At 40.9% G+C, this 14,428-nt stretch overlaps 1 pseudogene; it reads left to right on the forward strand.

Annotated features, from left to right (window-relative positions):
- Window positions 1–4,026: 4,026 nt before the first annotated feature.
- The window catches only part of LOC142492384 (forkhead box protein E4-like), a 74,524-nt pseudogene continuing 64,122 nt past the window's right edge, over window positions 4,027–14,428 (forward strand).

Raw genomic sequence — 14,428 nt, forward strand, 5'->3', positions numbered from 1 at the left:
TTCACACTTTTTTGCATCTCTTATAACCAAGGCATACGTTTCATATTATAATAATATTATTACAGTGAAAATATGCAAATGATTCATTATAGGTTTGATTACACTTCTGCTGTCTGTGAGTTTATGATAGAGTCTGCATCTAGTAGATAATGAAAATAAGCTCCATTCATTTTAGCTTTAAGTCATAAGACATCAAAAAATACAGGTCCCACTAAGTCACAATCCCGTACAAAGATTCATTTTAAATTGGTCACAGACATGGGTGTGAAAAAACAGGTTCACCTATTCAGTGCTATAGGGAATAGAGATCGGCAAATTTGCCCATCCGTTTCCCAGATTTTCTCACATTTCCCCCCCAAAATACGTTTCGCGGTGTAAAATCTGAAACGGATATGGTCAGTTTTAGCCGATGCGGAATCATCAAAAAACGCCATTGGATACAACCCGTGACAGATTTGTAGAATCCAATCCGTGGATTCAGCAATCCGTTGGCGGATTCTTAAGAGTCCACCAATGGATTGCTTAATCCGCAGATTGGATTCTACAAATCTGTCCACGGGTTGCGGAATCCGCAGCGTGTATTGGTAATACTAATAATAATCTGCAAACCACAAATGGCCTTTTTTTGAGATTGATCCACTGAAATCCAGGGACCAAAGGAACCGGACAATCTGCTGCAGATCCAAATCCGTCAAAACAATTCGCCCATCTCTAATTGAGATCTATTTATGCCTAAAATTCAGGAGGTGCCTTTTGACCCTTCCAAAAGTAAAAGTGTTTAAAATTGACATTCTGTTTAACTCATATATCCCAGTCCGGTTATAGCAACAGCAGGACAATAAAGTCTGAATGAGCACTCTGGTGAACTTCACCAAAATTGATCTTATTTATGCAATATCAACGTTTCAGTCCTCCCATGAGCACTGCTCATGATAGCCAGGACTTCCGCGACCGCCAGCCAAGAAGAGGGCCGTTCAAGGGGTCCTGTTTTTAAAAAATATATATAATCTCATGGAGAGGGGGAAGGGAAGAGGTAACTAAGGCTGACCGGAGTTGGGGCCTTTTTTAGAGGCAGTACTCCTGGTTATGGTTACACGCGCGCTTGAAGCAACTTTTTTCAATAGCAACATTTTTTTCTGTCTTCCGACGAAATTACTTCCCACAATAAGCCATATCCAGTGTAATGTTGATAAAGTTTGAGTGTTTACACATAGGGCCTTATTCAGAAAGCCTCGATAAGGCCCTTATCGAGCACTTATCGCCCAAAATGGGTACTCGTATTCAGATAGCCTCTGACGTCACGGCAGAAAAAAAATTTTTAAGTCGAAACATGGTTTTAACAGCCAATCAGGTGGCTGTTAACCATTTTGAGGGTAAATGTGACGTCACAAGCCATATTTTAGGCCGAGATGCCGACGAGACAGCATCGGCTGGGATTTAACATGGGGTATTTTGGATTGACAGATGAAGAAAGAAGATAAAGAAGAACAAGAAATGGTTACAGATGAAGATAGAAGAAGGTGATTAAAGAAAGAAAAAAGAAGATTGGGGTACCTGAGCCGGATCTTCATGGTGGATGACATCGGATGCTGTTGGAGGCCTTCAAGGTACGTGAGCTTCCTGTTACCCCGGGAGTCGGAGGGCCATCGCTTCTAATGGTAAGTAATATATTGAATGTTTGTAAATGTCTCTTTTTACAGGTTTAATCTTTGGATGTGTTTTTTGATTTTTTTGGGGGAGGCACATTGACTGATAATATATTAATCGGTACCACTTTAGGGTACAGATTAATACATTATTATGACAATATTTGGGGGGCATTTCTCGCTTGTTATTGCTTTTTATCATTCCAGTTTATTATGTGGATGTGATTGTTTGCTTGTTCATGCTTAATGTAATAAAAGGTTTGCGATTGGTGTTCGCTTGTACTTAATGTTATATTATGTTAGCTAATGTGTTTTATGGTTACTTCAGAGATTGTTTTAATTTATTTCTTTGATTTTTAATGGTTACATTCATTAATGTTGGAGTAATTAATTGTTTGGATTGGTTAGTGTTACTATTAATTTTGAGTTGGTTTAGTAATTAATTGGTTTGATTGGGTAATGGTTGAATTAATTCATTGTTGATGTTGTAATTGCTTCTATTGATTGGATTAGCTGGCTACTGTTTTTATTTAGTGAAGTGTGTTTTTCTTTGGAGTTTAGTTACGTTTTATTACTGTGTGTCTTGTGTATTATTTATTGTGATTATGGTGCCCATTGAGTGCTATAGAGGCTTATCATGCCCATATTATTATTATATGGCTATGATGTACCACTATTCTACTGAATGGGTTTAGGGTGGGTATAGTCAGTCAGGGTGGGTGCTTAGGCCTCCCGGGTTGGTACCGGGTCAGGGTGGGTTAACCCCTTAATGACTATAGCGGTTAGTAACCGCTAAGGTGATTAAGGGGTTAGGGGCCATTAGAATGTATTTATTTTGTATATATGCTTTCTGGCAACGAAGGACAGAGGGACCTGCTGTTGTGGTAAGTATAACTTTATTTATTTACTTTATTTATGTATGCTAATGTAGTGTTTAATAATGGGCAAACAATCTATTATCCATATCTGGATAATAGTTATTTTGCCCATTACTGTACTGTATGGGTTTGGGCGGAGGGGGGGGGGGGGCGTGTATTGATGTTTTTTTAAATATTTATTAATATACATTTCTTTAATAGTGTAGATGTGCAGGGGGTCTCCGGAGCTGAACCACGTTGGTTTTATGTCCAGGGACCCCCTGCTTTCCGAGATACAGGCACCTTTATGGGGTGCGGTATCCCTCTGCATTGAAATGTCCCGCGTCACGTGACCGGGACATTTCCTTGCATAGGAGATACCGGCACCCCATAAAGAGGCCTGTATCTCGGGAAGCAGGGAGTCCCCGGACATAAAACCAACGTGGTTCAGCTCCGGAGACCCCCTGCACCTCTACACTATTAAAGAAATGTATATTTAAATAAATAATTTTCGGGCGACATTTCCGCTGTGAGGGGCAGCTCTCTCAGAGCAGCTCTCTCTGCAGCAGAAATGAATCGCTGGTTTAGGCCTTTTCAGAGGCTCGAGGCCCTTGCTGGCAGCAACTCACCCGTTTTGGGAATTTTGCTATCACTGGTAATCAAGCCTTTCTGAATACTGTGATAGCAACGCCCAAAAAACAGTCATTTTAAATTCCCTGGCGATTTTTTTTATCAACCATCTCTGAATAAGGCCCATAATTACCATGCTATATAACTGACTGCTAAGGAGCTTTTTTGTTGTTAATTTTTCTAAATGAATAAAGAAAAGTTATATTTTAATTTTATAATAATATGATTAAAATACATGTACTGTATGTATTGATATTTCAAATATATGCACAGCGCATTACTTGGAAGTATCTCTCATTTCATTTATACTGTATGAGATTTAGTTGAGAACTAGAACCACACAGCTACTGGAATCTCTGACTGTAAAATATTTTGAGAATAGCATCTAGTCTATCCTCACTTGAACACCAATTTGCTTAGAGGCACCTAGGTTCCATATGACATGGTCACAACCCATAGGTAGAGTATATCATTAATGCATGCACACTCAGTTTTTTACATTTTAAATGTTTTTAAATTAGTTATTTATATAATGAAGTTTTCTCATTTTCATATGAATTAATTTGCAAGGTCTTTTCTCAGAGAAAATGAGAAAACAAACTCGATCAAGGGGAGCAGGACTTCTATCTTTGTTGTTGTACAAAACTCTGACAGACCTGTCTTCTTTGAGAAATAAACAGATGAAAAAAATTAAATAAAGCATGACATTGTGCGGATATGTTGCTCTGTGACCTTTTCACATATCAAAGGGGAGCAACTTCTACACAGAGAGAGACAGAGAGAGATTTTAGAGAACCAGGTGCATTTCCTCTCCCCCACTCCCCTGGACCAAGGAAAACCTCATGGACCATCTCTTGTGCATATAAGAGACTCTGCACCCTGCCAGTAAGAACTGTGCCAGCATGACCACTTACCAAGCTTTTGAGGGCACCATGGCTTTAATGGCTCATAACAGTGATGTCAGTAAAGAGGCAGAGAGGGGCAAGGAACAATTGGGACAGGAGAAGCCCGAGCCATCTCAGAAACCCCCCTATTCATGTGTGACTCTGATATACTTTAACATTAAGCAAAACTTGTAGAAGAGACTGACCCTCTCTGATATTGTGAGTATTGGGCGCAGGCTCCGCCCCCGTGATGTCAGTATTGGTTCAGAACTTGCTGGTGCCTCATCAGTGCCTGCTGTGCAGAACCCACCCAGCAACAAATAAAGGCTCTGATTCTAGTATCAGCTTCTGCTGTGCAGCCATTCAGCTATTGGCTGTTCCTCCTTTATAGGGTCAGTGATTGCCTCTGCAAATTGGCTGAGCATAATAGTATTTTACCTGGGACATCATGCTTGTAGAAAGCACACTGTTTTGCCTTGTCCTGCCTTGCTTTGCTGTGCCTTGTTCTGCCTTGCTTTGCTGTGCCTTGTTCTGCCTTGTCTTACAGTTCCTTACCTGAACCGTGGCTATTGTCTATGACCAACCAACTCTCTCCAACCCTCGACCACGGCTAGTGACCCCAATGTTCCATACTCTCTCCAACCCTCGCCCACAGCTAGTGATCCCAACAATCCAAACCCTCTCCTACATCCGACCCCGGCGAGTCTATCTACGTGCCTTACTTCTCCAACCCTGACCCAGATACGCATGACTATGAATCTGCGGCTCCAGGCCGGTGTTTCTATATTCCCACCTCAAACTCATGGTTCAGTTCAGTTTGTGGCGAGCACCTGTTACAGACATCTACCAGTATATAATCAGTAAGTTCTCCTGCTACAAGAAGAACAAGAAGGGATGTCAGAATAATTGAAGCCTCAATGACTGCTTTATTCAAATGCCCCATAGTCGGAGAGGAAGGGCAGCAACTGGGCTCTAGAACTAGCCTGCGAGGACATGTTCCATATGAGCAGGAAAAAGCCTCATTAGTAGTGACACCTACAGCTATCTGCTCACCCTAGTACATGCAGCCCACTTTCTTGTCGTATAGTTCCTGGCAGGTGGCCAGGGATAATGTCAGCCCGTTGAATGTGCAGAGTACGGCACTGTCTAGCATGATCAACTCCTACAATGTGATGAGTCACCACTACCCTCACCCCCAGGCACTTTATTTTGTTAATTTTCTAAATAAAGTAAGAAAAGTTTTATTTTAATTTTATGATCATATTTTTAGGCTCCTACAATTACATTTTTTTTGTCATGTCTCAGCACTCTACCAGTTTCTCAGACACTGTATCCTAATTCTAGGATCTATACAATGATTGATATTTGGACAAAGTGCTGATGCCTTTGATTTATAAACTGCTTCTAAACACAGTGCCAGGTGCTAAAGTCTGAAATGGGAGGCAGAATTGGGAGAAGCCTTGGAGATAAATGACTGGATTGATATTTGCGAAGTGGCAGCATCTAGCTCCATCTACACAGTCACAAAAGAAAATTCTTATAATCTACTGCACTACTTAGGTGGTACCTAACACCATCTAGAATGCATGCTATAAATAACACTAATTCTCCTAGGTGCTTTCAGGCTGTGGCCAACATGACTTCATCTCCCACATCTTAAGGGTGACCACCCACAAATTGAACAAGATCTTGGTGCCCTGGATAACATAGGAGGGGAGAAACTGACTCAACCTAAACCAGGTTTTACTGGTATGGTTTTAACGTCTGGCATGGTGAGCAGATGGAGTGCCAGTGCAATCTGGGGTGTCATCTGATGATAGCTGCGGAGAAAGATCCCCACACCCCCATCCTTCCCTCTCTTTTTCCCATTCATTTTGTAATTGTTTGTCGGGTGATACCAAAAATGGGCCAAGGTTTTGCGGAAAGCATGTACTGCACCGACACACTTTATTCGAGCAAATACCCAGTATGTACCTGGCAGATACCTGGAATGCGCCGCTCCTCACCTCTGACAAGCCCCGTTGCGTTTGCCTTCCCAGCCTGGGTTCATGCCTGGCTGACGGGCGGCTGATCTGTTAAATGATAATGATTAGGATTTAATAGGCTGCAATGCTTCGCGTGTCTACCAGATGGCATAAATTCATGAATTGTAATGCAGTATATATATATATATATATACTGTGCAGTATTGCAGCCAGTGGGAATAAAATGCTTCAATCCCTGCCTGGAAAATACCTCAATGCACTCGGGCAGAAAATAGTCACAAACCTCAATACACCCGGGTATACCCGAATTCGTGGGACTAGCCGAGCTCGAATAAAGTGTGTCGCCAGTGTACTCTGATGTAAATGAATGCTAATATAGGAACATAATTGTTCCTTTCTTTGAGTACCATGAAAAACCTACAAAATAAACAGTTGAAAAGAAATCCTACAGTGTGATTCAATCTGAACAAATAATTTGAAGCAAAGCAAAATACAGTTTCTTTTATTAACAGTAAAAAGTATATCAATTAAACAAAGGGAGGGAGGAAGAAGTGCTTCCTACAATACATGTGTAGCCATTCCATCTGTGGCTACTGGTTTGTTCTCTCCTGGCAGTAATTCCTGGTACAAGCAGGCCTTGCCAGTAGTTGTTATGGTGTTTTCCCCCACCGAGGAGCTGCATTTGAGTGTCAGCAGGTAGTGGTGACATCGGGCCTGGGCATGACAAATCATGAGCCAGACCTGGTGCCCTCCTCCTGGCATGCTTAAAGGCAGGAACACCCTAAATTTAGTAGTGTCCGTCCCCCACTTGAGGAAGGCAGCTCACACAGTGGAAGGGCTGAGATTGGGCCTTCTCCAGTCCTCTTCCCCCCGGGGGAGAATGAGTGTGGACCATGTTAGGGAGATACGGAAGAGCTAGGACGCCTGCGGGTTCCCTTGGCCTGTAACGACGGTCCAGGGACAATCCTTCATTAAGAGCTGAGAATACTGCATCGGGCAGAAGCCTGCCGTGTAACTGTGCTGTACAGAAGACAATAAACCTGTTCCTGTTGTTATACTTCCTGTCTGGTGCGGGATCTTACTGGGGGGAGAGGTAATAACATGGAAGATCACCTTAAGTTCCTGGAGCCTACGGCAGATGGAGGCGCTGCACTGCTAAAGAGATATGTGGGGTATGAACCCCAGAAGCCTGGTCCTGTGTCTCCAGTTCCATCGGCGGATGACTCAGCCCTCATGTTGCCAGCAGGTATACGCACCATACACCGTAGTAGTGGACAAATCTCCCACCGGGTGGGGGAAACACCGTTACACATGTACATCAGCATTTTTTTCCACAGCGATCTTTGCCTTTTCCTGCAAAAAATGAAATAAACATCACAAACTTGCTATCAGAGAATTGCAAACCATGCAAACAATAAAATAGCAATATGTACACTGCGGAGGGACCTGGGGCTTAAAGCTGCCGACAAAGCAATATCCTATATGTGTGTTTTTTTTTTTTAATAAATCAGTTATTTACAATAAGAAAATCTTATGAGCTATTTGCACTTAGATGTAAACTAGGCCACAATGAAATGTTCGGTGCATACAGTATATAATATCACAGTTAGTTATGTACAAGATGTACAATGCAGGTGATTTATTCAGTATTTTGAAACCCAAAGTCTGTTATGGGGATAGCTCCCAGTCAATACTGGTTTAGTAGAAAATAATTCAAAAGCATGACACAAATCCCTATTTGTATATCCAAAATCCATCAGCAAGTTGTCACACAGAGACACATTAGATCGGAGTCAGTGGCACATGAATAAAACAGGCAGTTCTCGGTTATCCAACAGAATCCGTTCTGGAAGTAGCGTTGGATAGTGAAACCGTTGTAAAGTGAGTCCCATGATAATCAGGGGCGGTGAGCATTGAATAACGCATTCGGGCGTTGGATAATGCATTCCGGCATCGAAAAACGGCCCTTAAGGTTGCATTGTAAATCATTGGATATGCCATTCGTTGTAAAGTGAACCGTTGAATAACGAGGACTTCCTGTATTATCCATAGTGGCATGCTTGTCATTACTGTTACTCACCACTGAGATTGGCATGACCCCTTAAAGATTACAAGGTTTTTGGGTTCATATTTCCCTCCAAGCCTTTAAACTCGCCTCCAGCCCTGATTGGCCAATGCCGGCGAGCCCTTGCGTTCTTATTGGTTCAAGTGCAGCATTCGTGCTGTGATTGGTCACTGTCCCATCTACCGTTATTTCCTAGGGCAGCAGGGAATCTATGTAAGGGGAACCTGATCAGCATTCCAGGTCTCAGTCTGATCCTAGCACGGAGGTGAACTAAGCGTGTGCTCCGAGGCTGGGCCGGAGACACCTGAAAATTAGACTGGGAGCCTGAGCAGGAGATTTAAAAGACCTTCTGTGCTGCGGGACTGTGAGTTGCAGGAGAAGAAGAGTGCAGGACTTTTAAGCGGCAGATATGAAAGTGCTCCACTGAGAATTGCACCAGAGAGGTCAAAACGGTTCCTACCCCCACAGGATTCGAAGCAATCCCCAGGAAAGCCTTGGAATTGATGACTGGCACCTAGGTAGCTTGAATTCCCACTATATTCCCTGTTTTGACGAGTGTAAGCTTTGTTTGGGATTTTGTGCTGTGTTTGCTGACTCCAGACAGAATACTCTGGAACTGCTTTGTCCTGCCTGGTGCCTTGATCCCGGTGTGAAGTTCTGGTCTGCTGTGACACAGGTTAAAAGTTGGTTATAGAAGTACTGGTACTGTGTATCTCTACCAGAATGGGAGTGTTTAATGGAGGTGCTATATATAAAGCAAATTATCATTTGATGCAGCATACTGGTTTTCTGTATGCAAGGTATATTCAAGACACTTTTTGGTTGATATTTTTACACAATGTGTTAGTGTGTATCTTATATTTTCATGCAACTTTACTGCATACTTTTCTCATTTACAAGTACTGTAACACTTGAATGATGATGCAGGAAGCAATTCTAAGTTCTACTAAAACATTTACTTTTTTAATTGTTCTTTAGTTCATGACAATAGGTGTTATTCATTACACTGCAATAGTGCTGATCAGGGCACTATCACACAGAAACACATACAGTATTCATTGCAATGGAACTTGCAATGCATTAATCAGCATTACTGCAGTTTAATGAATAACTTTATATAATGGCTATTTGAACCACAGAAAAGGTGCTCGCACAAATCCATGTCTACATGTAGTTTGTAAAATATTGTCTTCCGAAGATGCTTTGCTAACTTGGTTATCAAGAACACACATCATCTGCTAAAAAGTGCTAGCATCAAAAGAGGAAACAGAACACAGCATTGTTCTTCTCTTTAGGTCGTCATTAAAACTGCTTTATTTTACATTATTTGTACATTAAGTTACCAAATAATAATTGATGTTGACCCTGGCAACAGATTGTACAATGTATAACAAATATAACAGAAAAAAGTAACTTAGAAGGTCCTCACTGACTGTCTAGTCCATAGTTTGTAATAGCCTTGCTCCCACAACCCTTAAATAATTGTGTTTTGTTCAGGACAGTTGGATGCTGATGATTAAAAAGTTCAATATACGATTGAAAAGGAGAATTTTTTTTTCTATATTACAAATGCGCACCCTGTGGTGAATGGCAATAATAAAATCAGCATGCAAAAATAATTGCTAATTTTCTTTCAATCATATAAAATATATCGTATAATTGTAACTGTGCTTTCTACACATATGATTTCTCAAAAAAGTCAACCAATTTTTTTTTTAACACTTGTATTTTATTGGCATATACTGTACAAGAAGCATCTTACTCAACATACAATTGCTTGCTTTGCTTAATATGCACAATTTTAAGATTAGGGGGGGGCGACGACACAAAAGAACAGTAGGCGTAAAATAATGGGAGAGAAGGGGGGAAAGGGGGAAGGTGGCTGGGCTGCAGACAGCAAATGTACACCTGGTGTCAAATCTAATACATTTGTGGTAGGATATCACAGTGGAGTGGTTCAAAGTCATCTTAGGTCGATGTTGGACACTTATGGCCTCATGCAGTAAGCGTTGACAAGGCTTTTTTCGACATTTTTCCGCCAAAATTGGGTTTGAGATTCAGTAAGCGCCGATAATTGCTTAATTTCGCCAGTTTTCGTTTCCGATAAATTGGTTATGGCCAGTCGCCTGCCGATAAGCCGGTTTTCGGCACTTTTCGCCACTTTTTTAATTCGGCTGTATTCAAGTAGCAAAATCAGCTTATCGGGGCTGATCGGCACTAAGAAATTGAGACTTCATGGCCAATTTGTCCCGCCAACTAAAGTTGGCAAGTTGGAGGGGAGAACGATCGCTAAGGTTGCCGGAACGGCACTTAGAAAAAAAAACTCTTCTGTACATCAATGGAGTCAATGGAGCGGGGACGTATAACATTATAGTACTGTTTACATTCTATTACTCACAATACAAATGTGTTTAGCATTACAGTGTGGGGGCATTCACTGCATTGTGTCACACCTGACGTTTATTATTTGCATAACATTGTACTTTTATATGTTTTTATCATTTGCGTGTCACATTACTCATCATGTGATGATGTGTCAATGGAAAAACCTATACTCAACTCTTAAAGGAGAAGATCACATCATATCATGCATGTTACTGAACTGTGCGACAATTTATTATATGATGTTACCCATGTCACACATCTAACACATCCACCGTATATTCATGTTGCTTTACATTAGACAATGCTTGTAATGTGTAACGCATCATCAAACGTTCATGTACATCTTTATTCTCATGTTTACATGTACTTTTTGTCCTCCCTTTTTTGATGATGTCCGCTATTGGACAGTCAATCACATTGCATGTTTACATTGTAAACGATGCATTACAAGCACTTCATGCTAACTTATACACACATCTAGAATAGTTACTCATTGTTACACGTTTCAAACTGATTCAATAGCAACTATCCTGATGCCATAAATGTATGCATATGCACACGAGAATTAATTGTTGTGAACATGTGACACTAACATGGCAAATTAGACATGTTGCAGCAAACTTTTTCTACGTCAATCTCATGGTTTTAGCATAATTACATGACTGAGTGTTGCGTTCAGAAGTGGTACATGCATTACACATTACACTAATAATTTACAATGAATGCTTGTACAAAGCTTCACGTTACATCATTGTGAAATATCAGGATTGGCTGCTGAATACACAGAAATAATACTTCTTAGATCAAATGGATACAGCTTGGGAGCCAAGTACTTTAATATGTTACTGTAACATGTTGAATTTTACAAAGTCACCTGACATCATCACATAGCTATTTAAAGGACGGCCATTACCTGCTCATTCAAAGCTACAGATTTCAAAATGTTGCGCATGTTTAGGAGACGTCGTAACATTCTTTTGCACGAGTGGCTTGCTGATGAAGAGAATGACATAGGGCAAGGGAGGGACAGAGCCAGGGACAGTGACAGGGACAGGCACGCGGACACGACAGGGACAGGGAGAGGGACGGGGAGAGGGACAGGAGATGAGAGGAGAAGACAGAGGAGAGAAGTTGTGGCTCGTCCGCGTGTGTACAGGGAGAGAACCCTGTTAGATGGGATGAGTGAGGAGGAGATAGTAAGTCGCTATCGTTTGAGTTCAGCAGCAATCTTATCTCTTTATGAAGAGATAAGGGGAGATTTAGATTTTTTGACAGCCAGAGGTCATGCAGTCCCTGGGCTTGTTAAAATGCTGTGCTCATTACATTATCTTGCTTCCGCGTCATTCCAGACAACTGTGGGCATAGTGGGCGGGGTCTCGCAATCTACATTCTCGCGGGCCTTTACCCAGTTTCTCTATGCACTCAATAGATGCTCTAGGAATTATATTCATTTTCCTACAGAGCAGACAGAGTGGCTGGAAGTAAGGAATGGCTTTTATACCATAGCAGGGATACCATGTGTGCTGGGTGCAATCGATTTCACCCATGTTGCTTTGATTCCACCTAGTCAGAGTGAGCATGATTACCGCAACCGTAAGCACTACCATTCCCTGAATGTACAGGTGGTTTGCGATGCCACGATGAAGATAATGCATGTGGTAGCCAAATTCCCTGGTTCCAGTCACGATTCCTCTATCCTGAGGAACTCATCAGTCTTCCATGGTTTCGAAGAAGGCCATTTTGGACCTGGTTGGCTGCTGGGTGAGTACATATTTGGATGTTGTAACACAAACCTCATTTTTGTTTAGGAATGATTTTATTTTAGAATGTTATCACTAATGTTACCTTATGTGTGCTCCATTGATTATAGGTGACTCAGGATACGGAATTAGGCCGTGGCTGTTGACCCCGGTGCTAAACCCTCAAACTGAAGCAGAGGAGAGGTACAATGCTGCCCATATATCTACGCGATCTGTTATAGAGAGGACATTTGGCCTTCTCAAAACAAGATTTAGGTGTCTCGACAGAACTAGTGGGGCTCTTCACTATAAGCCACAAAAAGTGTCTGATATTATCATTGCCTGTTGCATTTTGCACAATGTGGCACTCAGACATAATGTACAAGCAGACATAGGTCAGGCTTTGGTAGAGCAGCATCCCACCAATGTACCAGCTGAAAATGAACAAACAGCCAGTGGTGCCGAGACACGCCAGAATGTCATAAATACTTTTTTTTCATGTAAGTAAATACATATATGTTCCTAGTACTACTTTTATATATTAATTATGTTATATTAACACTACATTTTTTATAATAACCTTCTGTTAGGACACAGATGAATATGGGTCGCACACCTTTCTCTTCTCTGCTGTGTGGACAAAGGCATGTGGCACCGGTATGTTATTCTTGCACAGGTTATATAATCCTTCTTCGAATGTAAATTAGTTGTGTGTATGTGAATACAACAGGTGTTACAAATGAGTAATTTCGTAACATTGTGTTGTTGATTATGCAAACACAACACACATAGTATGGCCATAGTCATTCATTCTTGCAGTATGGTTACATACAATGTAATTGTTACACTGTTACATGTGCATCAATATGATGTGTACACCAGGCTGCTTTTCATATTTTATGTGACAAAATATACATGGTGTTTCATATGTAACACCAAATAGATACTTTGGTGTGTTGCTTACGTTAATGAAGATGTCATGTCAATGTTTGCAATTTATATATTGTTCCATTTTTTTATAGGTATATCTCCTCTATGACTGATCATGGTATGTATATGAACTGACATCTGTCATAAGATGTGCCTACCTCTATATACTGCACCGACACACTTTATTCGAGCAAATACCCAGTATGTACCTGGCAGATACCTGGAATGCGCCGCTCCTCACCTCTGACAAGCCCCGTTGCATTTGCCTTCCCAGCCTGGGTTCATGCCTGGCTGACGGGCGGCTGATCTGTTAAATGATAATGATTAGGATTTAATAGGCTGCAATGCTTCGCGTGTCTACCAGATGGCATAAATTCATGAATTGTAATGCAGTATATATATATATGTACTGTGCAGTATTGCAGCCAGCGGGAATAAAATGCTTCAATCCCTGCATGGAAAATAACTCAATGCACTCGGGCAGAAAACAGTCACAAACCTCAATACACCCGGGTATACCCGAATTCGTGGGACTAGCCGAGCTCGAATAAAGTGTGTCGCCAGTGTACGTATAATTATAGGATGTATAAACCCAACATAGTTGTCAACTTCAAATCTTACATACATCTAGTTTCTGTAGCATGTACATGCGTTTAGCTACTATTGAGGTTTCATGTGCATTGTATTTGAAAATGATTAGTGACATGACATCACATTTAATGTATGTTCCCTTAAAAATTCCATTAATCTAATATAGGGGTGGGTGGAGAGAAGGGTATAAATGCTGCTAGTTTTTTCCTTAGGGGAGGTGATTAATCACGGATGCACATGAGTGATCATAACACTCCATGCATGAATGCCTGTAATCACACCAATGCTTTGTACATCTTATATGTTGCAATGTATGTGATTAGTAATGGTATCAATTAATTGTAAAGATTAGTTTTACATTGTCACATGTGTATGTATAAGTCACACATGTGTGTTGATGTGACCTACATGTAACAAGTGTCAAACTGTTAACACAAAGCAAAATATTTCACACATTTATTAGTAATTTTGCATAATTCATTTCACCCAATGACAATGTTGTTAATATAGTTGTAATGTCATTCACGTCAGTTCATCATTATTATGATGATTATTTACAAGTATTCTCAACATATGAACGTCAATCACGTGCACATTTGCATAGGCACACTTTTCAAGACAACTGTTTGTGTCTGTATCAATTTGTGTATGATGCATGTATAACACCGTCAAATGATAACATCAGGTTTATTATGGGTTTGTTTGAGAAGGTACCC

Source organism: Ascaphus truei, chromosome 4 (assembly GCF_040206685.1).
Source record: "Ascaphus truei isolate aAscTru1 chromosome 4, aAscTru1.hap1, whole genome shotgun sequence".
NCBI lineage: Eukaryota > Metazoa > Chordata > Amphibia > Anura > Ascaphidae > Ascaphus > Ascaphus truei.